The 24,233-nt window shown below is 38.1% G+C and overlaps 1 protein-coding gene across 1 annotated transcript in view; it reads left to right on the top strand.

Moving 5' to 3' along the window:
• Nucleotides 1-559: 559 nt before the first annotated feature.
• PLPPR5 (phospholipid phosphatase related 5) overlaps nucleotides 560-24,233 on the top strand; it is a 164,404-nt gene continuing 140,730 nt past the window's right edge. Inside the window, exon 1 of the mRNA XM_048943905.1 lies at nucleotides 560-615. The gene's annotated coding sequence lies outside the window, so the exon portion shown is untranslated. The remainder of the gene's footprint in view (nucleotides 616-24,233) is intronic.

Genomic DNA, 24,233 nt, shown 5'->3' with positions numbered 1-24,233 from the left:
AAGACTGCAGGGAATTACTAGGAAAGGGAGAGATGGCTGATCCATGGCTTGAATCCGTCAAGTCAAAAGTGAGTGCCTGTTGGTTTTGAAGTTCTGTGGGCTTCTAAATATAATAGTAGAGGATTTACTGACTCTTTGTGGACATTACGTATCAATCATAAGAAAAATTTACTTTTGGTCATGGAGGAATAGCGAACTATGGCCATTCTTACAGTAGTGCAGTGCATTTCCTTGGATCCATAACAGTGCCCGTTGTCCCGAGTTTTATCTTGAATACCAGTTTTTGGACCGGGGTGAGCGCTGAGATGCCGGCTACAGCGGTGCCTGGTTCCAGAACGTTCTAGTCCGTTCCAGAAGGTTCTGCGCTGTTCTAGAGACCGCTGTGCAGCCGCAGCCGGTCCCGCCTGGTGCCACAGCGCCCCCTGCCGGCAGAATGCAGCCGGGCAGCGGCAGTGCAGGTGCCGAGCGCCGCGCAGGTGAGGAAAGAAGAGTGGGAAGCAGCAAGGTCGGAGCAGGAGGGCAGAGCTGGTGCCGGAGCAGGGCCTGCAGCACGTAGCACTAAGGCTGGGCCTCCATTTTGTGGCTCAGAAGAAGATGGCTGTGGCCGGGCAATAGGTGAGTGGGTGGTGTGTGGCTTCCCACATCTTCCTTGCACGTGTTAGGAAGGCTGGTTGCGGGCAGGTGTGTCATTTCAGGCATGCTAATGCTTTACGGTCTGAAGTACAACAAGAAATAGGAGATGTTCTTTTCTTTGCAGAGCTCCCTATTAATTTATTTCACTATTAAAAATAAAATTTATTATTCCCCTGAGTGCATCTTGTTTGACACAGATCTGGATGGCAGAATCAGGGCCTATTCTGAGCTATGTGGAGTACAAATACGTGTGCTTTAGGGACTAAATCCATTACAGGGACTGGAGGTGACTCAGTGTCCTCCTGTGTTACACTGTGTTACAAGGAAAACAGTGAGAGAGCTCTCCCCAGGTTTTGTTTGTTTTTGTTTTTAAATTGGATGTTACAGCAACTACTTGTACCCTTGGCAATTTAACAGAGCCAAACTCAGATCTCATCAGGTTTTAATTGTGTGGTTCAGGAGTTATTAAAATAAGCCATCAAACAGCCCTGTAAAGGCAATCCTGTGTACCTCAGTGCACGGGGCTCATAAAGATAGGTGATCCCTAAACGCCTGAGCACAAATTAGTCTGGGTTAGGTGGATAAATAGAGAAAAGTTGTCCTGTGGTAGCATACAACCATAAGAAATTGTTCTCTAAATATTCTGGTTTTAGTTTGCAGCTGGTAGATCATCTTCATCTGCAGGCTGCCCCTCCTTGCCATGTTTTCCATCAGAGATGTGATGTAACTGCACCGTGCAGCCTGCGGTGTTTTCACACCCATGTGGGTGTGCCTGTGCAGGGGAGGCCCGTCTGACTGCAAATTGCAGATTCACAGGATAGGCAAATTGTTATGTAACTGCAATAAGGTGTCTAATCTCCCTTTGCCCAAAGCTGTTATACACAGAAAGATTCATGGTGAGTGCAAAGCAGTTAAGTTGAAGGTAGTGCCAATTATGCTGCTCCGTACCAGCTGAGAACCAGGCCACCCTAATAGGCCACCTAAGAATACCTTTTTTTTTTTTTTTTTGTGACCCCGTGATGAAGCAAGCACTGTTGCCTCAAGGTCCAGGTGTGTTCACACGTTTCAGTGCTAGTGTTTTCAATGTAAAACACCTGTGAACCAAATAGGACTGGATGGTTTTCCCCACCTCCAGTGCAGCTGTAGCATGGACAAGAGCAAAATGTTCTGCTCGCAGCCATGGGGGTCTGCAGCACCCAAAGTTCTGGGAAGATGAAAGTGGCTGTTTGCTGCACGGGGGAGTGAACTTGCTGTCTGAAGGAGATCTTGAGTATACAGCAGTGTTTTGAGATTGAATGGGGTGAAAGACCTGACTCTGCGTATGAAGAAAAAAAAAAAAAAAAGTCTAAATAGGCTGAATGTGTGGAAGAGGTGAACGTATCTCTTTAAGGAATGCCGCATATTATAGGGCAGCGTTGTAGAAATGTGCCTTTGTGAAACCAACAAGCTCCTGGCCTGTGTTCCCACCAGGGGGCAGGACGAGACAAAAATTAAGGCATTATTAAGGGGTAAAAGAGCAATAGCCCTGCTTTTAGCAATTGTTCCCTTCGGTTTCTGCAAAGCCACAGTCCCTGCGGCAGTATGGCTAGCTGAGTGAAAGAAGTAAGCCCTGTTTTTTGTTTTGTTTTGTTCTGTAAGCAATGCTTGGCTTCTGCTTCAGTGAATGTATATGTATTACTGCTTCTAAGATACTCTCTCCTCATGAGCATAAGCATTTTAATGTTATATAAACCTGTATCATAAATCTGAATTTTTTTTCCATATTGCAAAAAGCTGGCTGTTACTTTAAATCCCTTCTGTAGCATCTTAGCTCTTATTTTTCCTGAGCACAGTTTAGGGATTATCCACTTCAATGCAAGGCTACAGCACTATATTGTCCTTTGTAAAAACACAGTCACAGGAGCCTAAGGCTTATGCCATGCCCAATTACAGGAGAACTCTGACATCTTAAGCATTACTCGTGTCTAGAAATAATGCAGACAGCAGCCTACTTTCTGACATATTGTTGTGACCCACTGTGCAACAATGGAATGAACCACTGGCTGAAGACTGTTTAGCCCAACCATAATACAGGTAGTTGTGAAGAGCAAAAATTAGGTTTGTTCATGCAGAAGTGGATGTGCTTGGAAGAAATGCTGTTCATAATTAATTATGGCCTAATCCCAGATGATCTGAGTGCTCAGCTCTGAGCAAGAAGATTGTGAAAGTCTTTTCAGTAATTGCACTACAGAATGTAGTATATGTAAGAGGAGGTGAATCACCCAAGAGCAGAATTATATTAAGTAGTTCCCAGGCCACTCCAAATCTATGTGTGAGATGTGAAACCAGTAGCTGCTATCTGTGGATGGCTGTATATTATTGCTTGCAGCCATATTACCTGTATGCTGCCAAAGTTACCAGGTCCCAGTGGTGAGAATAAGTGGCCTTTCATTCATCATAGAGTTGTACAAGAATGAGAAGCCATCCTACCTCTTCACTTTGGCAATGAAGAAGTAACTGTAAATTGTGTGCTTAGCTTTGCCAAAGGTTTTCCCAAGCTTAAGGGATGCATTTCTGCATGTATCAGCAAAGCAAGGCGGAGGAAGATGGTCTGTGATTCTGTGATAGTGTATAAATTATCTATAATTATATATTAAGAAGTTTCTGATGTCAAGTGGTTGAAACAACTTTTGTACTACTGTGCTGAAACTTCTTCGGGAAACTCTTGCATTGAAATGTAGAAAAATAGTAACTTGTTTCAAACAGTTGTAGCCTGGTAGTAAAAAGGAAGATAACTGACGCTTAGATTTAGTGAGCTGAAAATTGTCTAGTTCTGTAAATAGACGGAAAAGGAAATATTTGACCATTATTCCTGGCCCTATTCATTCAAAAAGCATTAGTCAGCCCTCCAAATGAGATTAAAACATTTACTGAGATTCTTCTTATTTCCCTTCACTTTTGCTTGTAGCTGTGTTTGTTTTGTATTTTAGGCTTTCCCCACTGGCTACTGATGTTAAAAGCTTCATAAGAAAAGCAGTATTTGTCCTTAACAGGGGAGATGTCATTCTTTCGGAATTCTCTGCTATTCCAGCAACTGACTGGGATAATGAGGGTGCAGCAGGGGAATCTCTGGGTACTTTTATTTCCAGAGGAATGAGTGAGCAAGGAAAAGATGGAGGTCTAGATAAGGCAAAAGTGAAAAAAAGTGCTAAAGGGGAAAATTTCCTTGGGCATATTAGTATGCACTGACTTCCAGAAGTTAAATATTTATACAAAGTGCAAGCCAGAAACAGTACTTCAGCTTTTTATTTTTTTTTCCTCAGTAGAACAATTCAGAAAGTTTCCTTGTGTGGAGGAGTGTAAGAGTTGGCTGTAACTCAAATTCAGGACATTTTCAGCTAAAAACATTTGGCAGGCAACTGAAAATTGCCAAAGCAGCTGCAGAGGCTGTTCTGTTCTGTCCTGTCAGTGCCTTATTCCTTGCTGTTCTCCCCAGGGCTTTCCAAGGGCTGGACTGGGGTGGTAGCGGCTCACTGCGGTGCTGCTTGGGGTGCTCAAAGGCAGGGAAGGCCATGGTACTCATAATTGCTCTGTGTTTCCTCATCAGGTGATGAGCTGGAACAAGTAGTACGTGAACTTATAATTATCTACCTACTAGGAAAATAGAGTTTTGTTGTGTGGCAAGAAAATATATTAACATGGCTAAGACATGCTTAAGTAATAAGTGCCCAGACTTGAAATTATGTAGCTGGATGAAAGTCAGGTTAGTGATGTACATCTGTTGGGTTACCTGGATACAGCAGAGATCAGGACTGACCTCAGATTCAGCGGTAAATAAAAATGAAAAGAGTACTGAAAGCATGCACACCTTCGGCATAAACACATACATTTCTTGAAGGTGTGAGTTTCAGTGATCAAATGTGCATCTTATCCTTTTGGACCTCAAAATAAAATAAAATAAATCTTGTTCGTAAGTTAATTGCAGATTATTAACCTGTTTAAGCTTATTATATAACATGAAGTATTCAGAATGTTAAAAATGTTACTTTTTTTTCCCTAGCAGTCTGTAAACTCTCACAAATTCAATGTCATGGTCTTTAGCTCTGAATTGGATTTACAATGCAGTGCAGTTCAAATGCTTTTTCTGTTTGTTTCATAATCCACGTATTCTTGATTTTTATTTTTTATTTTTAATGTCTATCCTTTATATAAAGGACATGACATATATATATATTTAAAAAAAGATTACTTTGTTATTAATTAAAAATAATTGACAGGAAAAATGAAGGGTTGAAAGTTAATTTACCTAAGAACAATGATGGGAAGATTTGGGAGGATTTAACACACGCTGCTCTGAATTGTTCCCAGTGACACCAAGAAGGTGTGATGTTGGTGTCAGGAGTGAAGGAGCCGTTACACTGCATGCATCTTCTGGTGCTCTGCCGTGGCTGCTTCCAGGCATGAAGGAGGTGCAGCCCTGAGTCTGTCTCATTGCACAGGGGTGGCTGTGAAAACACGGTCTGACTGAGCAGTGTTCCTTAGATACAATTAATGCCTTATGGATGCAGTTTGTGTTTGTTATTATTATTATTATTTTTTCCAGAAGCAAGGCATAATATGGACTTCCATATTAGTTGGCAGTAAATGGTCAGCTGTAGGAAAAAAGTAGTTAACAGAGGAACAACTGAGTGAAACTATAAAAAAAATTGTCCTTGATTTCTTTGTAATTATGACAGTTAATTCAAAGTTTCCTCAAAGCCCTACATACACATCTTCATCTGAGAATCTCAAGAGTGCTAGAAACATTAATTAAATAAACTTCTTAATAAATCTGTGAAGGAAGATGGATAATTATTGCACAGTACTCAGAGTGATAAGGCACAGAGAAGCATTATACATAATGTTGAATACTTCGCTGGTATCTGGAGTAGTTACTGTGCGAATTCTGGCAGAGTTAGGATCTATGAACAGGCTACAAAAAATGGCCCCTTTCAGGGTATCTTCATTTGAGAACAAGAAATCATTTTCTGATCTTGATACTCTGCTGATTGTTGAAGCCAAAAAGCTGTCAGACATGTCAGGTGAACAGCAATCTGAATTTCCGTAGCTATGGGGACTGTTGTAAGTATAAAGATCTTTTATGAAGAATTAGCTTCCGTGAGGTATTTTTCTGAACTTCTTCTGATAAAAACAAATCCAAGACAGTCTTCGCTTCTCAAATGTTTTTCTAGAAGTTGTATTACATGCAGAAGCCTTGACATATGAGTGCAGATAATGGCTTATTTATTAGAAGCAGTCCTGTCTCAAGGAAGTTGTATTTGTTTTGAACAGTGGCTTAAGGATGCCCAAGTCATTATTTGTAATGCCAATTTTGATTCTATTCTGAACTATCTGAATTCTTTCTAGCATGGAAGTTATATTTTGGATCATAAAAAAAGATTGAGATACTGACAAAAATGTAGAAGATTGTGTGCAATCTCTGCTGTATTTTCATGAAAAAAAGCAAACCATTACGTCAGCTCTCAAAGCATATGTGAGGATAAATTAGGAGGGAAGAAGGAACTCCAAAAAAAATCCTTCAAGGCAGATAATTGAGTATAGAATGTATTGTTACATTTCATTAACAGTAACAACTGTTATTATGCTGAGGCAACCAATACCAACACAAACATGACAAAGTGGTTACAGTTACTTTTCCTGAGGTGCTTTTGTTGAGTTTGAGCTGGAGCCTTGATTCACTTCCCTGTCTGCTGAGCTACAGGCAGAGCTGACAAGCCCAGCAGAGGAGGAAAATTGCAGTCTCTCTTTCTTCCTGTGTGTATAGATGGATCTCGGGGTAAGGAGACTCTTAGAATTTGGGGCTAGTCATCTGCAGCTTCAGTGGGCTGTTCACCAGCTTGGAGTTTGCAGAGAGGGTCCAAAGCCATGGTCCTTCTTGGCTAGGTATAAGTAGAAGGATGCAGAACAGCACAGCTCCAGTATTCATAGACTCTTGCTAACTAGGGAGTTGTGAGGAAACGGTGTGATAGAGTTCCATATAATCTTTACTAAGTAATGTCCACTCTTTAAGCATTAGCTGTGATGTGCTGAAAGTAATGGCTACGAAGGCTGCTGTTTGTCTGTGTGTGGCAGATTGAGGCCAGTCCTGCGTCGCTTACTTGGCTTGCCTGCAGTGCAGCCACAGTGGCCGGGTCTTCCCTGGGGCTCTGATATGGACTGATTTCAGAGCTCTTCAGAATTGATTCCACACATATCTGCTTTTCTTCTCAGCCTCATTAAGGCATGAATTTAGATGCTTCATTAAATATACATACAATTAGCTCCAACTAAGGGCCCTGATGGCTGAGGGAAAATTTTTTCTCGGGTGAAAAAGTGCAACGTAGATGCAATGTACTCTTTCCTTAGGGGGAATGGGAGTGCTGAGTATGAAGATAATCTGTAGATAAATGCATGTATGTCATGTGGTTGGAATCTCCTTCAAATTTTTTTATCTTCCCTTTCTCCAATAACTTTAATTGTGTGTTAAGTGCATTATAAAATAATTGTTTAATGTTGATGTTACTGAGAAAACAGAAGAAAAAGAAAAGACATAAATCTAACAGAAAGGCTGTAGATATCCTCTCGGCTTGCAGATATCTTCTTCAGCGCTGTTTCCATGGAAATTATTTATAGTGCCTGGAGGGAGTGAAGTGCAGGTCACAGATCTGCACAGCTACAGTAGGCTCTCAGCCCGGGTAGGCGGAATCTGACAACAACAAATGGGCATATCTTTGAATGGAGCAGTTCTGCTTTTAGAGGAAAATGTAATCTCTTACAAAAATGTGATTTTGAAAGAAAATATTCATCTCTATGGCAATTTGAGTGAAATTAGAACGAAGAGCTGTCAGTTGTCACGATGAAAGCAGCTTCCAGCTCTCTTCCCTCTGCTCCCCTTCCCCTACTGCTTGAAATCACTAAGGGTCTTGTCACATTTATGAGAGCAGAATTCTAAGTACCATGTTGGATAATCACAGTGTATTCCAGCTTGCCTAATTGCTTTACCTGGGATATGCTGAAGCAGAACATCTACATTTTGCTAAATGCTGTGGATACTGCCAATCATCAAGGAACATATTTTTATTTATATTAAAATATATGTAATAGAAATCATCTAAAAATATATGGCATGGTTTTTTAATATATATTGGTATGTGTTATCACATGTAACTTTTTCTTATCCTAGAGCTACAGAAATATAATACAGAACAATTTCTGTGGCATACTTCTATAGAAGTACAAAGAGGTGAACAGGTATATAGACTACATTTTCAACTGAAGTATCAAGACTTCATTTTCTCACCAATTACTCAGCAGTATTAGTGTAATATTAAGGGGTTTCTTACCCCTTCTTATAAAACAAGCAAACAAACAAACAAACAAATAAAACCCACCACCGACAATACCTTCAGGAGTATTTTACTTGTACTGGACACAGCTATTGACTAGCTCTCATTACTCTGTACCAGGTGATTACAGTATCAAGCCCTACATTGATTTGACAGAAGTGGCTGCACCTGGGTGTGGCACACTGCTCATTAGTTCTCACATACAATGCAGAAAGATGAAAAGGCCCTTCCAAGTGCAACTCTATTGGTTTTAGTTGTTTATAGATGGCTATTTGAAGGTTAGATCTAGATAAATGCTTTTTTTTCTATCCATGGTTACCACAGTATGATTCTTTTACTTGCCTATGAATGTACACTAACTGCAACAAAAAAGTGGTAAGATTTTCTTTTTAAAGAAAAATTTGGTTTAAAAACTAAAGAAGGATTTTCTTTGGTGTTGTTGGAGGACAGATTTAGAGTTTATGATGGACTTGGCAAAAAGGAGATCTGAGAAGTAAAGGAAGCAATTCCATAAGAACAAATGCGATCACCATGCTAAGGAAAGAGTGATTGTCTTTACAGATACAGGATACAGAATTAATGTTAGATAGAAATTCAGATGCGTAGTGTATTTTAAAAGCTTTAGAAACAGCCTTTGCCTTCTGTACTCCAGGCAAAGAAATTGAAATAGCGTTTCTGTTGGGCTAACAGTGTTGGATGGGTGTGCCATGAGGGACCTTGTCTCTCGGGGGCAGAAAGTGCTTTGCTGGATGTCTACTCTGGGTATCCAGCAAGCTAGGTATTAGGCACAAAAATGTGGAAGAATGCACCTCTGTCATTCTTCATCTGGGAGCCTATAAGTGTGTGTGCAGAAGCCCTCGGTGTGAGGGTTCCCAGGTAATAACAGATTATTGTACATCCCAGTACTTGATGCTGGACTCTGGAAAACTGTTGATTTGTGAAGCCTGTACCTTAATGTGGACCTGAGTTCTTTGTGAAGGAACTTGGAGTCCACAGGCAGACTGAAGGCTAAGTGCAACTCCAGGTTTCTTAAAAATAACAGAATTTCCTGCTGGAAAATGTCAATGTAAAATGACTTATGGACAGTTGCAGTGCATGGTCAGGTGTATGATCAGAAAGCATTATCAGTTGATGCTACCACAAGCAATCCCTGATTTGGTTATGCCATCTTCTTTTAAACTTTATATCAGCAATACTCAATACCAGTGAGGTGATGAGCTTGAATGTTTGTACTTTGTTAGCATTGAAGAAGCCATTTTCTTGCTACACAAAGCATGGTAGTAGTGAAGATTTTTTTGGAACAAACAAAGAAATGATCCTGGAACACGTGATCTGTTTGCCTGGAATGGATTTCTTTCATGAGTTAAACCAGGGGTGACAACGTGCCATGTCTGCTGCTTACATCACACAAGTAACTTCTGTGATGTCCGAAGTGCAACAAGAAGTTTAATAATTGCAGAGGAAACTTTCTTTTTATTTTGAGTCTTTCATTCTTTTCTTTTTGCTTGAGAAGTTTTTTATTCCCATTGTCTAGAAGTGAAGTAAAATTGTCCCTCTTACTGATCTTTCTCCTTTCCTTTGTTTGGCTGACATAAAATTAGCTCATCTAGTCTGTGTGCCTTTCATAATCATAGCTTCTCAAAGAGAAGAAAAAGATTGAATTTGTCTTTTCTTTCTTAAAGAATCTCTTTACCCATAAAACCAATTCCGCACCAGTGTTGTGACAAGGTCTCTATACTTCATTTTTTTTAATCTAGGTTTTTGTTTTTTTTTTTCTTCTCTTTGGAAGATACTCTTCCAATTAGCACAGGTTTTTTTCAACAGTTCAATTAGGCAGACCTCTTTATCAACTCAGGTGTAAAAACCTTAGTGGTGTCTGCTGGCTGGAGGTTAAGTATTAACTGCTGCAACCTAGAAATTCAGCACTCACCTCATTAATCCTTTTCAAACCATCTGTCATAAGAAGATGCAATATGCAACATTACATTTTATTTTATTTTTTCCCCTTTTGGCATCTGCAAATTCGTTCCTAATTCTGAGAAACGTGCTGTTAAATTCAGTAATTTTGTGGCCATGCTTTTGTGAGTTTGGATATCTTGACTGCTCTTTGTTGTTTCCATTGAAAGAGGCTCCATTTAAAATCTTTTCTATATGGCAGTAAGCAGTTCTTCACTTGTTATTATGTTTTCTTGTTGGGATGGACTGTTTTGAACAGCAGTGTGCTCAAAGCTGCTCTCCCTAGGAAATGCTTTTGGGAAAAAAAATGAACAAAACAGAAGTGGCCCATATGGTCTCCTCTTGTGCAAAATGTGTTCAGATTGCCACAGCGGTACGGAGTTGGTATGAGATGGAATGCAAATCTTAAATATGTTGTAGCCTGCCCATAAAGGCAGCACTGCTTTCCTATAGCCATGGACTGAATGCGGGGAGCAGTAACAGCTGTAAGCCTTTCCCAGAAGACATGGAAAATATAAGATAGACTATTTAATGTTTTATACAGTAATAAAGAGAATAACCGATAGGCAGTTGTAGGGCATTGTAGTGTTACAGAGCGAATGCCATGCCCTAACTGTGATAAGAGATTCATTAGGTAATGAATTTGTCTGTTGTTACTGACAGTGTTATTGCGAAGATCTCTACTAGTTAACTCTTGGAGACTCAGTTTTGTATTGATGGGAATAGCTATTGTAAGAAAAAGCACTGATGCACTGTGATGGCTGCCTAAACAGGGCATGCATGTTTTTCAGTTCAGCAGCATACTGAGATGCATGCTGATCTCTTTGCGTTATTACTGAAAAGGAGCCTAACTTTCTTCCCAGTAAACAAGATGGACTCCTTTGCTTTTCTCTTTGTGCTTTAAAGCACTTTCTTTGTAAGGCTTACGTCAATAACAGTCCTCTGAAAAATACATTTTTAGCAGAGCACTAATCAGCGATGATGTTTTGCTGCAGGTCTTTGATAAAAGCTTGTCCAGCAATGTAGAGACATCTTTTTTCCTTCTGCAGATTGAAATAGAGAGATGCTGTTTCTAACTGTATTTTGCTCACAAATTCCAACACTCATGATTGCAGTGGGATTTTGTGAAGTGATTGCTTTTTTTTTTTTAATTTACAAATTCCTGAATATAAGCAGTTAGAACCCAGCATGCATATCCCATGAAAAGGTCCAAAATATGGTTTTGTAGGAATGAAGCAATATTTTAACCCTATAGGATCCTCCTATTCTGTGTTCTTTCAGTTGTATACCATCTAGACCTGTGTTTCATTATAATACTGAAGTAAAGCTGGATGGTTTCAACTCCGATGTCTTGATAATGCTTTGACATAATAGAAATTTTTATTTGCCTTATAAATTGCTAAGAGTGCTCACTGAACAAAATGTGTCAGTTCACTAGACATTGCTCTATGTAGAGACTGAAAGGGACCACCTGCTAGAAATTAGTGCACTGGTTAGCTTTACTGCTACATGGGAAGGGCAAGAGAAAGATCTTGCACTTAATTCATTTCCCTAGGTAATAGTTAGCAATGCAAAAAATTAAAAACAAAACCAAAAAAAAACCACAAAAAAACCCCCCACACAAATCAGAATGGTGGAGATTACTATGGCCTCCCACAAAGATCTGTACCCGCTTGTAAAAATTTTTCATGCTATGTAGCTACCTTTGGTTTTGCTTCCCATTGCATCAGATCAGCTTAATCTTTTTCATTATTTTATTTCACTGAAGTGAAATAAGTAACCATAGGGTAAATGGTCTCTTTTCAATGGATGAGTCTGCATGCTTGTCAGCCAAGCAGAAGAGCACTACCTATTGGTGTGGCTAGTGCTTTTAGACTCAGTTTGCACAATTCTACCTATTTTTCAAAATTTAGGCAGCCAGGCAGAGTGATTCATGCATTTCACAGTTTACTTTATAAGTGAATTTAACACATTTGTCCTGAAGTTGGTAAGAACTCTGAGATGGACGTCCCTGATGAAATATTCAGAAGAGAGCTGGTATTTCTGTGCTTTTCTATACTACCCATTAACACGTGGTAGCTCTAGAGAGACATCAATTATACAATACCTGAGATTTTCTTATAGCACTTCAGCTTCACTGCTCTTCCTCTAGAGCCTATTTTACAGCAGCTCATGCAGTACCATTAGGAATGTACATCTACTCCTGTGTGTTTGCATAGCCAAGCCTTACAAGCCTGAATGGGCAGAAATAATAATTCCATGGTTTGCTGTGCTTGCAAGGGTACTTATTTCTGTAGTCAATGTTCTGGCCTCTTGTCTCTCTGGGATTTTGAAATTTCAGTGCAGTAGCTGATAGTTTGATCAAGATGATGTACAGTGCACACTGAAGGATTCTAGGCAAATAAATAGTAGGCTGTCTTTGGCAGGAATGTATATTTAAGAGGAAAAATCCTTACTATGTTGAAATGACCATGTGCTGTGGGTACAAGGATGTGCCAGTTACCACTTGGAGATTCTAATATAATTATAGGATAATTATGCTGCTCTGTGACAAAAATAGACGTGATCAGTCCCTAAATACTATATGTTTGCAGTGGAAAACAAATGCAGTCAGTGCTCTTGGATTCTGTCAGATAAAGCTGGCACTGAAGCAAGGGTAAGAAATGTGTAGATAAGTCATGTGACTGATTTCAACTTAGATTGGCAAGTAATATAGAGGTGTACAAAGCAGGATGGTTAGTTTTTCTTATTATATAGCTCAAGCCTCACCTTGGACTTGTTAAAGAATAGCTTTGAATGAGTTATATGTAAATGGTGTTTAATCATTTGATCTGGGGAAGCAAAAGTAAGCCATTCTGTTGCTAATTATACAGTTCGTTTCTGTGTTATTGGTTATAGAATCTGGTTTGCTTTGTACTGGTGTGAATATCAGGAGAGCTTTTGTCGTTTGAATTACAAATGGAAAAGAAAATGTTGGTACAATGTTCACATCTGCAAGGAAATGATGTTTTCATCGCAGCATCTTTTGGCAAAGACTAGGGCAGTAGAGTTGTGTAGTCCAACTTCCTGCCCAGTGCACAGTTAACCATTTCTCATGGCTGCCTCTTCAGGGCTCTGTTTTATCTTGAAGACCTCCAAGGATGCAGATGGCACAGCTTCCTTGAGGGGCCTCACAGCCCTGCAGTGGGAATGTCCTTCTTAACAAACAGCCCGAGTCTCTTGCTCTCTTGCCATACACAGGTGTGAAGGGCCTGGCTCTTTCTCTGTAACTTCCTTGCAGGTGCCAGCAGGAGGCCAGTGAGATGGAAGATATGCTTCAGAGCTGCAATATCTGTTCAAAGCAGTATTCCTGGAACAGTTGATTTGTTCATCTTGAATGCTGCATAATAGTATATGAAGTAGCACTTAGATCAAACAAGATGGACTGTGGCATCCCTGAGTATTTCTGCTTTTTAAGCCGTAGATTTTTGTAAGATCAAACTTTGAGTGGTAAAGGTATGCAGTGTATTTTCTGTCTTCCAAAACTGATTTTTAAAACTCTCAAGAGGGGAAAATAAGAAAAAAGTAAGTTTTAATTTTTCTTCAACTTGCAATTCCATTCAGACTTGCATCAGTCTGGCTGTGAAGTGTGTATGAGAATGTCAGTAAGAGCCTTGTGATAACAATCACATTGGTGCTCTTTGCAACCAAGGAAGAATTAATCATTCACATTATGTGCAAATGACTGTAAGGCTGATTTGTTTGATTATTATTATTTTTTTTTAAATTAAGAAGTCACAGAGTAACAATTTCTTACACTGCGATTTTTACAATTTAGATCAACGTCTTCACCAGTGCGACAAATAAATGAGACAGTGGAATATGAACCAATGCTTATTCCAGAGCTGACATTTTTTTAACTTTAACGATAAGGAATAGTATTAAAATAAGAATAGGACGAATTAATTTCTTACATGCACACACACAGCACTGATTAATTTCCTAAATATATAATTAATGAATTTCAACTGCTTACGTCAGCCCTGGCTGGGGTGGCAGGAATTTTAGAATGTATATATTAAGGGCAATCCGGATCTGTTGAAAGGCAGTTGCAAAATAGTGCCTGCTGCCCTTGTTCAGCCACCACCAGTGGGCTTAACAAAGAATGGCTTTGCTTCAAAGACCAAACGCAGGGGTATGGCATTTTTCTTGAGTGTGTTTGTATGTACCAGTTGGCTAAAATAAAGCCACACTGCAAACAGTGGAATTCCATGGGAGCTTTAGAAAATGGAGTGCTGAGTACACAGCTTTCTTGCAGCTCCATTCAAATTAGTGGCTGAGAGGAAACGCTTTTAAGGTTATGTACCGTGTTGAGGAGATGCACCTGTTGCTGCACGACAGCACTGCGCTGCTTCTGCAACCGTGGCAAAAAAGAGAAAAATTGACTCTGAGAGTTGTAGCAAATAATCATGTACTGCAGTGGTAGAATGCAATGCTGGTGTACTCTGCCCCACTTGAGATGCCTTGGTGTGAAATGAGTTGTTGATTTTTTTTTTTTTTTTTTTTTATTTCTTTTTCAATGTTCCTACATTTACATTTCAAATAATGGATTCTTGCTGTTTTTTTTTATTGTGGTGTATTTTTTTATTTTGTTTAACTAGTCAATTTATTTTTTGGACTCCTTCTCTTGGTTTATTGCTCTTTAATTTTTGCACGTATGGTCTCACAAATTCCTGTGATGTCTAATAAACCTGGCAGTGACTGCACATTACAGTCAGAAGCACAAATCACATGTGGAATCTGTGGAATCTGCACCTCCACACAGTAACAATATCAATATAACTGTATTTATATCAATATAACGGTACCACCAAACATTAACTCTTCCCTCCCTCTATTTACAAGTAATAAATTAGTTACTTAACACAAGGCCTGTGAATTGAACCTATTTTCATTTCTCCAAAATTTGGTAACATTCTCACCAGGAATTAGAGACCAAATGACAGCGGCGCTTGATCTGATAAAGTGCTGTGAGACATACTTTAGTTCTGTGATTTCCATTTCAGTTTACTTTTCTCAAAACACACTTCACTTTATTGCTTGGTCTTCAGCAGGGCTGCTTATTTCTCTCCCCCTTGCTTTGTCAGGCTGTTGGATAAGCAGAGCCACCTTTGTTAGGCATCTGGTTGCTACCTTGCTAACAGCAGCCACTGTGAGTGTTAATGGAATTAAAGCAGAGCTCTGATTTGACTGTCACATCTTAGCTCTTAAAATAATTTGTCCATCTACTTGTTTTGCTTGGAGCAGTGGGAGCTACAGAGCAGTAACTTATTTGAGAGGTTTGGGAGAGATGACTGTGAAGACTTTGCACAGAGAATGTTTGTTTTGAACATATTTTTTGCCTTCCTACTAAAAATGAAGTAATGAGTTACTTAAAATCCCTCCTGAGTTACAGATGAAGATTTGGGTGTTGTCTGTACAGCAAGGGCTGGTGCTGTCTGACGGCATGTGGTCACACAGGGGCTTCTAATCTTACCTGCTTTCTGACTTCTTGCAAACGAAATCCTTCTTGCTCTATTTGTTGAGTCTCCCTTTAATTTTAGCAATATTCATACTCTTCCTCTCATTGGTGATTTTTACATTTCTAGTGTTTCTGGGTTCCTTAAGTGATGCCGTACATAACAAAGAGCTGGTTTTCTGTTAGCCTTACAACGCAAATGGAGTACTTTCTTCTCTTATCTTTACAAGGGAGATTTTCTTATTATTACTGTGACTAGCTACTGGATGTACTTTTTTTTTTTTTTTTCCTGAGAATTTAGCACATTTAGTTTTCGAAGAAATTATAAACTTTCTATCTCCTGAGTTCTGTTCTCTTGTTGGGGTGTGGGAATGCCCCAACAAGAACAGCAAAACTAACACAAATGTATGAATTCAGTAAACAGGAAAAATCAACTACACAAACTTTTAAACAGTTGACGTATGTTAGAACCACTTCAATACACATTAATGTGTTTTTGAGCCTTGGGCTTTGAGTTTACTTTGCAGCCAAGTCTCACTGCTTTGCTGACAGCTTGCCCACAAAGGAAGCGGTGTGTTTGCATCAGGTCTGAGCACCCCAAGTGGTACTCAGGCGTGTGCTGACCATGTTTACTTCTGTATGCTTAAGTGCACGTAGTGAACAGACAATAGTCTGAAAATTTGTCAATTCAGTGATGGGAGGAAAAAGATTCATTATATAAAAAGCATTCATTATATAAAAAATATTCATTATATAAAATATATTATATAAATTATATAATATGTTATATATAAAATAGTTTACAGGCAGGAGTTGTGGAATATGTATTCAAGAGTGCAGCAGGAGTCTTAACATCTTTTAATTGTTGCCTCCAATTACTTTGAATGTTCATCAAACATAGTCTTGTACACATAAACTCACTGTATATACAGGGAATATTTGTAACAAATAGTCCCTGCTCTCAAAAATCATTTATTCTGAAGTAAAAATTGGTGGTAGAGGATGCTCTCACTTCATAGGGTACAGGCTTAGAGGCTTAGGATGCTGATCTCGTAGAGGCCTTTGAACTGAGGTTTCCATTCCGGTATTTAGCTGGCTATAGTTGTATTGCTATCATCTTTCCTTATAATCTGTACTGATATTTTTTTGTAGCTTTCTTAAATCTTACTAAATATGAATGCAGAAGCAAGGAAAAATATCATCTATTGATAGTTTTCTGAGTTACAGTTTGAGAGCTTATGAATACTGTATGTTTATTGCTTTTATGAATCAGTGTGGATAGCACACTGTCAAGTGCAGACAGCATGGTGGGATGTTACATTATGGAAGCCTTTCTTTCAATGTTCAAGAAAATTAAAAGAAAAAAAAATAGTTGGAGGGAAAAGGCTCGATTAGGAGTGTGGGAATGGCATGCTGCATGCAAATTAAGTGACAGCATGGACTTAGCCTGATACAGAATGATTAAAAATTTGTGTACTTAATCCTTCAAGTCTTTATATACTTTCCCATCATGTAGGAAAATTCCAGCTGAGAATTTTGGGTTGATCTGCACAAGCATTAGCTTAAGGATTTTGGGGAACTGGCATTATATTACTAAAATCTAAACTTCTCATGCAATTCTATGAACCAGGAAGGATTTGAAATCTCAGCTGTGTTTTTTTAACTGTAAAACTGTTTTCTAATTCTATAGTTGTTTTCTCAGCTGTTTCTTGAGTGCTTCTACCAGACTTTAATATTGCTCTGGCTACCAGCTGAGTCTCTAGGCAGCTCTCACGAAGCATTAACAAGTGTTTGAGAAACAGTCGATTGGACTGTACAAAATAAATGTTGTGAACTTGGACATCATGTAAAAGATTGTTCTTGTTTCCAGAATACTTTCTTGGTTTGCAGTACAGATGTCAGGTAATGTGTACCCAAAGAACTAAGTGCAATAAATGTTGGATTTGGAAATTTTCCTGTCAGTAGCACTATGCTTAGCCCACCTGTCATTATCTACCTCAGATTTTTTTGTTTTTGTTTCCTCAGTGATTGTGCATTTTAGTCAAGTGCAAAAGAGAAGCAATTAAGAAGGCTTTTTGTGTATAAGATACTCTGTAGGCAGCTCGCTTGTTGGAAATGACAATTTTCCCCTCTACACGTAGCACTTAATTTACAATAGGCTTGATTGTGCAGATAGAGTTCTTATTCACTGATGCATTTGATGAAGAAAATAAAAATATGGTTTTATATACTTCTTCAACAAAGGCAAGTAATTTTTAATTGAAATAATAATTCTTTACAATAAGGTAGGAAATTGCTTTTCCCATCCTATAAATCTTCACTATCCAAATGCCTTTTTAAAATTTTAGTGAAATTTGAACTTTTGCAAATATTAATGAAATTAAAATATGGAAAAAATATGGTAAGAACAATTGAAATATTTAATTTCATATATGCACGTGCCCAGACCCAGTGATGCAGAAAGCAATTGCTCATCACCTGCTGTCTGATGCCCAGCCAGTCCCCAGGCTGTGGCTGCCCATCACAACCAACTCACCTCAGTTTCATAGTTTTTTTTTTTTGGTTTGTTTGGTTTGTTTTGGTATTTTTTTTTAACGATGTCACAGTATGGAATATTGCTTTAAACAATTTAGGTCAGCTCTCCTGGTTCTGTTCCCTCCCAGATCTCTCTATTCTGCAGATATTCCTGCTTGGTCAACTCCAGTCAGCCGTCATTATTTGTTCCTTGCTTTTTAATTATTATTATTATTTTTTTTTTCCAAAAAAAGTGGAGCTGCAGTCTCTTGCTTAAGCATTCACATAAGAATCATCACTGAAATATTTTGTATGGAATACATTGGGTGAAGAAGGACAAGAGAACTTACAAATATACCAGCTGTGTTCTGCCTCAGAAATATATTGTTTCTGAGGCACCAGTGTTTGGTTTGCTGGATTCCCCTCCTGATTTGCTTTTTACGGCTCCATTAAGCACTACCTTATACTGTCTCATAGAGTGTGTTTACGTCTTTGTGGAAGAACTGAACTTGTAGGTCAGCATTTTTTCTGACTTCCTGTGCTACTGAAACCAATGGATTTGGTAGGAGCCCTTCAAAATACATTAGACAAGTTAAAATCCTTAATTGAAGATCTCCAGACAGACTTGTTAAATATTCTGTTGGAGAATGATATTTAATGAAAGTTTTTATGTTTCACACCATAACTTGATTAGTTTTTGTAGGTATGGCAAATTCTGGACTTCAAATGGATTAAGTTTTTCTGCCATGGGTCAGAATTTGTTCTTCTTGACTTAGAATTAAAATATTAGATAGAGGATTTCATGTAAATCCTTACTTAAGTATGGTGAAGATTAAAGTGAATTCTGATTAACATAAATCTTGCAGTATCTGTTCCCTGGTCCTCACAGCTGCCCATAGGAATCTATTTATTTATTTATTTAAGAAAAAGCACAGAGAGGTTTATTAGTTCATCAGAACTTGTTGGGACAGCCGTCTGTGAAAAGCAAGTCCTTCATGACTTTAGGCTGTACAGTTCCCTGAGCAGGGAATCATGATCTCTGTGCATTTGTCAAATGCATGGGAAAATCTGGTAATGACAAAATCCTGTACAATAATTCTAGTCTTTCCTTCAAGTCCCTTGGTTTGATCCTCCCAATTCATATATTCCCCTCTATTTTTTTTTTTTTTTGTAAGTTGAAATTAATTATTTTCAAAATTAAAGCAAAATCAGATATCTACGTAACTAACCTAAATATCATTCAATGCTTTCATTAAGTTCAGTAGAAGATGCAAATATCCAGAACTTACGAAAATGAAATTTTGCTCCTTTGGCTTTAAGTAGGTAAAAATGTACTTGGCTTTATATGACCCATAAATCCAATCTAGATACTTAGATGTGCATTGTGATTTAACTTGGACACCAGCCTTATGCATGCCACTTATGCTTGAAATGTCCTCATAGCCCACATTCAAGAAATCTAGTCTAAAAACCCAGGAAACTAGGAAAAAAAATAGTAATTAAATAACTAAAAGTGAGCACCAGTATTTAACTCTGTTTCCATTTATGACTGGCTTAAAATAAGCATTTATTCCTAATTCCAAAAAGAGAAGTGTGTATGTGCATAAACACAGTGGTCAGTAGTGCTTGTAAAAGCCTCGAAGTTTTTAATTATGGATTAAAATGTAGTAGTGTGTTTCCTTCTACTGTGACCAAAATCAGGGTCTACTATAACATGTACAGTAATTGTTCCTTTTGGTGCTTACATGTATGCCCTTCAGAAAAAATATAAGACTTAAGGATGTGTTGGCCTAAATTGTGTTCCTGATGCTGTAGTTTTTGATCTTTCCTGTGTATTCAAAGTTTCGTCTTTGCCGTTACCACTTTTCACTTACATTGCATAGAACATTCCTTCAAACGTTTTTAGTGAGGCTGTGATAAAAGGTACCAGTAGTAAATGACATACCTGATAGCTTGCTGGCTCTGTTGGTCAGTATTTTTCTAGAGAATTGAGATTAAAAATTCTCAGCTGTGGGGGCTTTGCACAGCACATAGTGCTCTTCCTTAGGTACAGTATTTTTCTCAGGGTAACCTTGTGCCCTTCCAGCAGTGCTAGGACTCTTACTGCTACCTGCTTTGTGAACAAATGATTGAGGTGAAAATCACTGTACCTTAGTACTCATATTGAACAATTTGGCTATTAAATTATGTTTAACTTTCCACTGTGATACTGAATGAATAAAATCAGGGCTCTTAAAGCGTGTCAACCTAATATCAAATTACTTTATCTCTTCTTTCCTGTGGTTACAAAGAAGGGAAGGGAAAACCAATTGCAGGCTCACAAAAACGGAAGAGAAAATGTCTTTTTGTTGGAGCCCTGGCTTTTTCAAATGGATTTGAGAACTGATGTGTCCTAGAAAGAATTCTGTTTTAACCAGCTTGTAACTGTAAATTTGTAAAATTATGTTTCCTTCTGCATAAAAAATGTTTTAACACCAAACAATTTTTAAAAAATAATAATTTTAGGCTGTGTCACTGTGGATGGGTGGATGAGTGGACTGTGACATTGCGTATGACAGGCACCTGACCTTACAGAGCTGTCAGGCTAGTGCTTTTAGCATTACTGCTTCCAAGACTGTGGCTGTTATGAGAGTTCTTGCAGTAGAAGGCAGAAGGAAAGGCATGTAAGATTTCATTTTGAACAAAGCTGAGAGTTCAAATGATATTTTGTCAATAAAATTACAGATTTTCTGGGGCACTAAGAAACTGGATGTGTAGAGTATTGGGCAAGTTTTTATGTTAATTTTTGGAGAGAAAAAGTATTGAAAGCCTAGATGTTCTCATATGTGTTGTGTCTGATTTTCTCTTGCCTTGTATTCTTGTAGTTATTAAAATCTTATTTGGAGTCTGTGATACTTACTCATGATACCTGCTGTGTGACTGCGAGAGAGATTGCACAACGTCTAGGAAAAAGGAGAATTATTAATCTTGTTTAGAAACTGCATGGTATCCCATGCCTTATTTCATCATTCCGGCAATGCTGAGAACATTGTTAGCACAGAATTATAATGAGCACTAGATAGAATCTATATTGAGCTGCAATATGGAATATTTCCTTAAGCTCAGTCTTGGATACCACAGCTATAACTTGGGCATTACATAGCTGGTTGGTTTTTTGTTGTTTTCTTTTTTAATTGATTGTATAAATTTTCACTTTCAAATGATGAGTTGTATTTTAACAGCTGCACTTGAATAACGCTCACACTTTGACTAGGGATAACAGGCTGCTTTGGTTTACAGTAGGTTCAGATCACAGATACGCTTCAGTTTTTCGAGGCAAACTCAGTAGGGAGATAAAATGGACTCATGGTGTACTGCTGATATACTGCTCTGGTCTTGGTTTTTCAGCCACGCTTCTGTAATTGAGACTACTGAGAGTTTTACTACCGATGGAAGAAAATGGTATCTGTCCATTGTTTTCTGCTTAATTTGTTTTCTGTTTGGCTATAGTTGTATATGATTTCACAGTGGGCTGTTGATGTCTGCATGTTGGCCCTAGCATGTCCTTTGTGAGTGGAATGTGGAGAAACATTATGGAGTCTGTGTAAGCTTCTGGAAGTGCTTACAAAACTTGACTGCGTTATTTAATTGAAACATCTGGTCTGCCAAGGTAATAACTCACCTTAGTGTGTACTCAGAACCACTGGATGAAAATAACTGTGTTATTCTAAAAATAGTGGAAAAACATGTAAAATCACTCCAAGAAAACAGAAGAAGGTTTTAAATGAAAACAAAAATGAACACAAATAGTATATATTAAACTGTTAACTCTTTTTTGCAACGTGAAGGAAATTAGGTGTGCAATTATGAGTTGAGATTTGTTTCTTTTAGCAAACAGGAGAAGAACTTAGAATAAAATTTTCTGATGTTTTGAGTGGTTACAGTGTGAAATTCACTGCTAAAAAGCAAGCAGAAATGTAGTGTGCTGAAGAAAAAGAGGCAAAATTCTTCATTCTCACATTATGGTGTGGAAATATTCTATTAGAAAGTGACAATTTAAATCATGACTCCCTCCCTGTTCTGAATGGTAATCCATCTGAAATCTGTGTTATGGTACTGAGTTCTGCGATCAACGTTGCAAGTGGAAGCAGGCTTGGGGTGAAGCTAACTGCTGTGGGATTGCAGTAGATAGTGGCAGAGTTTAAGAAATGAGAAAAGAAATCTTTCTTGTGGTTGAAAGAAGCTGCTGGATTAGATTGTTTTTCTTTCTTGTTTTCTGCTTTGTAGAAATATAAAAATAGCAAAATCAAATGTGATTTCAAGCCATCTGTTATGATAGCAGGTTAAAGATTTTTTTTAATCGTTATCTACAGCAATCATAAGTAAGACCAGTTAAGTGATGACAAATGCTGAGTTCTGTAGTTATCGTCAAAGAGATGAATACCATGAGATACATGATTTTAAGACACAAACCTTTGATGAACATACTGAATATTTAATTACGTTTTCTCTGTGTTTCATTAATTCAATTCTGAAGCATCTCTGAAAAATGAAAAGAACGAATTCAAAGTAATGTAAATACTGGAAACTTTAGCCCCATTTGAAATCATTGTTCTGCACAACTGATAGCTTATGTCATTTAGACCAAGGTGGAAGTTGCAGATCTTCTGCAGTAACAGTAAATCTGCAGTACTTTACGCACTCTTCTCATAAGATTCTCTTGTCTCCCTTTCCTTTTTGTTCTTTTTCCTCCTTTTCCTTTTCTTCTCCCTCTTCCTACCTCTCAACAGTCACTGACAGGCAAATAAATGTCCCTTCCCTTGGTAGGAGTATTGGAGTATTGGTGATCTTTAGGGTGTCTTCCAACTGAAACCATTCTATGGTTCTTGGTTTGCTCTTGAAGTTTTTGGAAAACATTGCTGTAATGGATTTAATGATTACTCTGAGCGTGGCCAGAGGATTTAGTCTATTTTTGCTACTTTGCCCTATTTTAAGACAAATCAATACTTGCTGCTTTGTTTAGGTTTATTTCATCAGGTATATCTCACAGGTTTAAACTGAATGTGTAAGTAAATCATCCTGTCTCGTGAAGGGAGATAAGGCATCATATGGGCATACCACCTGTCCTTCCAGTGATGTGTTCAGATACATTTTCTTACAGTTGCAAGCTGTAATTATCCTCTATTACTCTAACATACTTCTACTGACACACTGGACATACAGAATTAATTTATTAGTTGGTGTAATTTATGAAGAAGTTTAGCAGTGGTAACATGCTATAAAGATAGGACTGGAATACCTTCTGTGTGAGATCTCCATGCACATGGCTGTTTTTCCAGTAGAACTGAGTGGATTCAAGATAATTCTGTCCAATCTTAAAGGGAAATACTAGGTAAGTTTTAGGAAAATAAAATTATTTACTGTCTTCAATTTATATGAGTTTTACATTTCAACTATCGCGGGGGATGCAAAGTGTATGTTTGCTTTTAATCAAGTTTATATTTTTATAAAGCTCTGCCTTTTAAGAAGTAACTGGTTGAAGCAATTTTCTTGTAAATCCTTAATTTGTCAGGTACTTAACTGCTTTTAATGTCATATTGCTGCTCTAAATGAGTCATGAAGAGCAGCTTTTTAACGGCTTGTGTTTCCCAAGTTGCATTTTAGGGTTTCTACCAGAGGATCTATAAACAAGATTTCAGCTGGAACTAGAAAAGAGAAGTTGACATTAATATTTTGGTACAATCCTAAGTCAGTGTGCAAGAGTAAACAGAAGTGACAATGGATTTCTTTAACTAAGAGGAACAGTGCAAAAAGATAATGTCAAGTTTTGATCATTTTTATTTCTAGTGTCTGTCTTTTGCATACACTGCAATTGCTCTTCAAAGTGAAAGGTATCACCAGAATAACCTATTTCATCAGAGATATTACAGAATGGCTGTGAGTTCATTTGTAGCTCTGTCACATTTTCTATGGACAGGTATTTAAGGGCAGTGATTTTATGAAGCCCTGTTGTATTCATGTGGCATTGAAACAGCTGCAGTTTTCTTGAAACAGAATACTAGGTATGTAAGAGCAGAAATGCTGTACGTTTTTTAAAGAAGAAAGTTTTTATCATCTTTCCATCTATGTCCAAACTGTTGATTATAATAAATTGTAGAGAATCTGTTAGAAAATGGGATGGTAAGTGTTCTTGCAAGACCTGATGTCAGATGCCAGTACAAGGTGGCTCTGCTTTAGGATACTGCTGTCGTTTGACATGCCTAAATTAAATACAGTTTGAAGCAGCCCAA

Source organism: Lagopus muta, chromosome 5, assembly GCF_023343835.1.
Source record: "Lagopus muta isolate bLagMut1 chromosome 5, bLagMut1 primary, whole genome shotgun sequence".
NCBI lineage: Eukaryota > Metazoa > Chordata > Aves > Galliformes > Phasianidae > Lagopus > Lagopus muta.
This window is presented reverse-complemented; position numbering and strand designations above follow the sequence as displayed.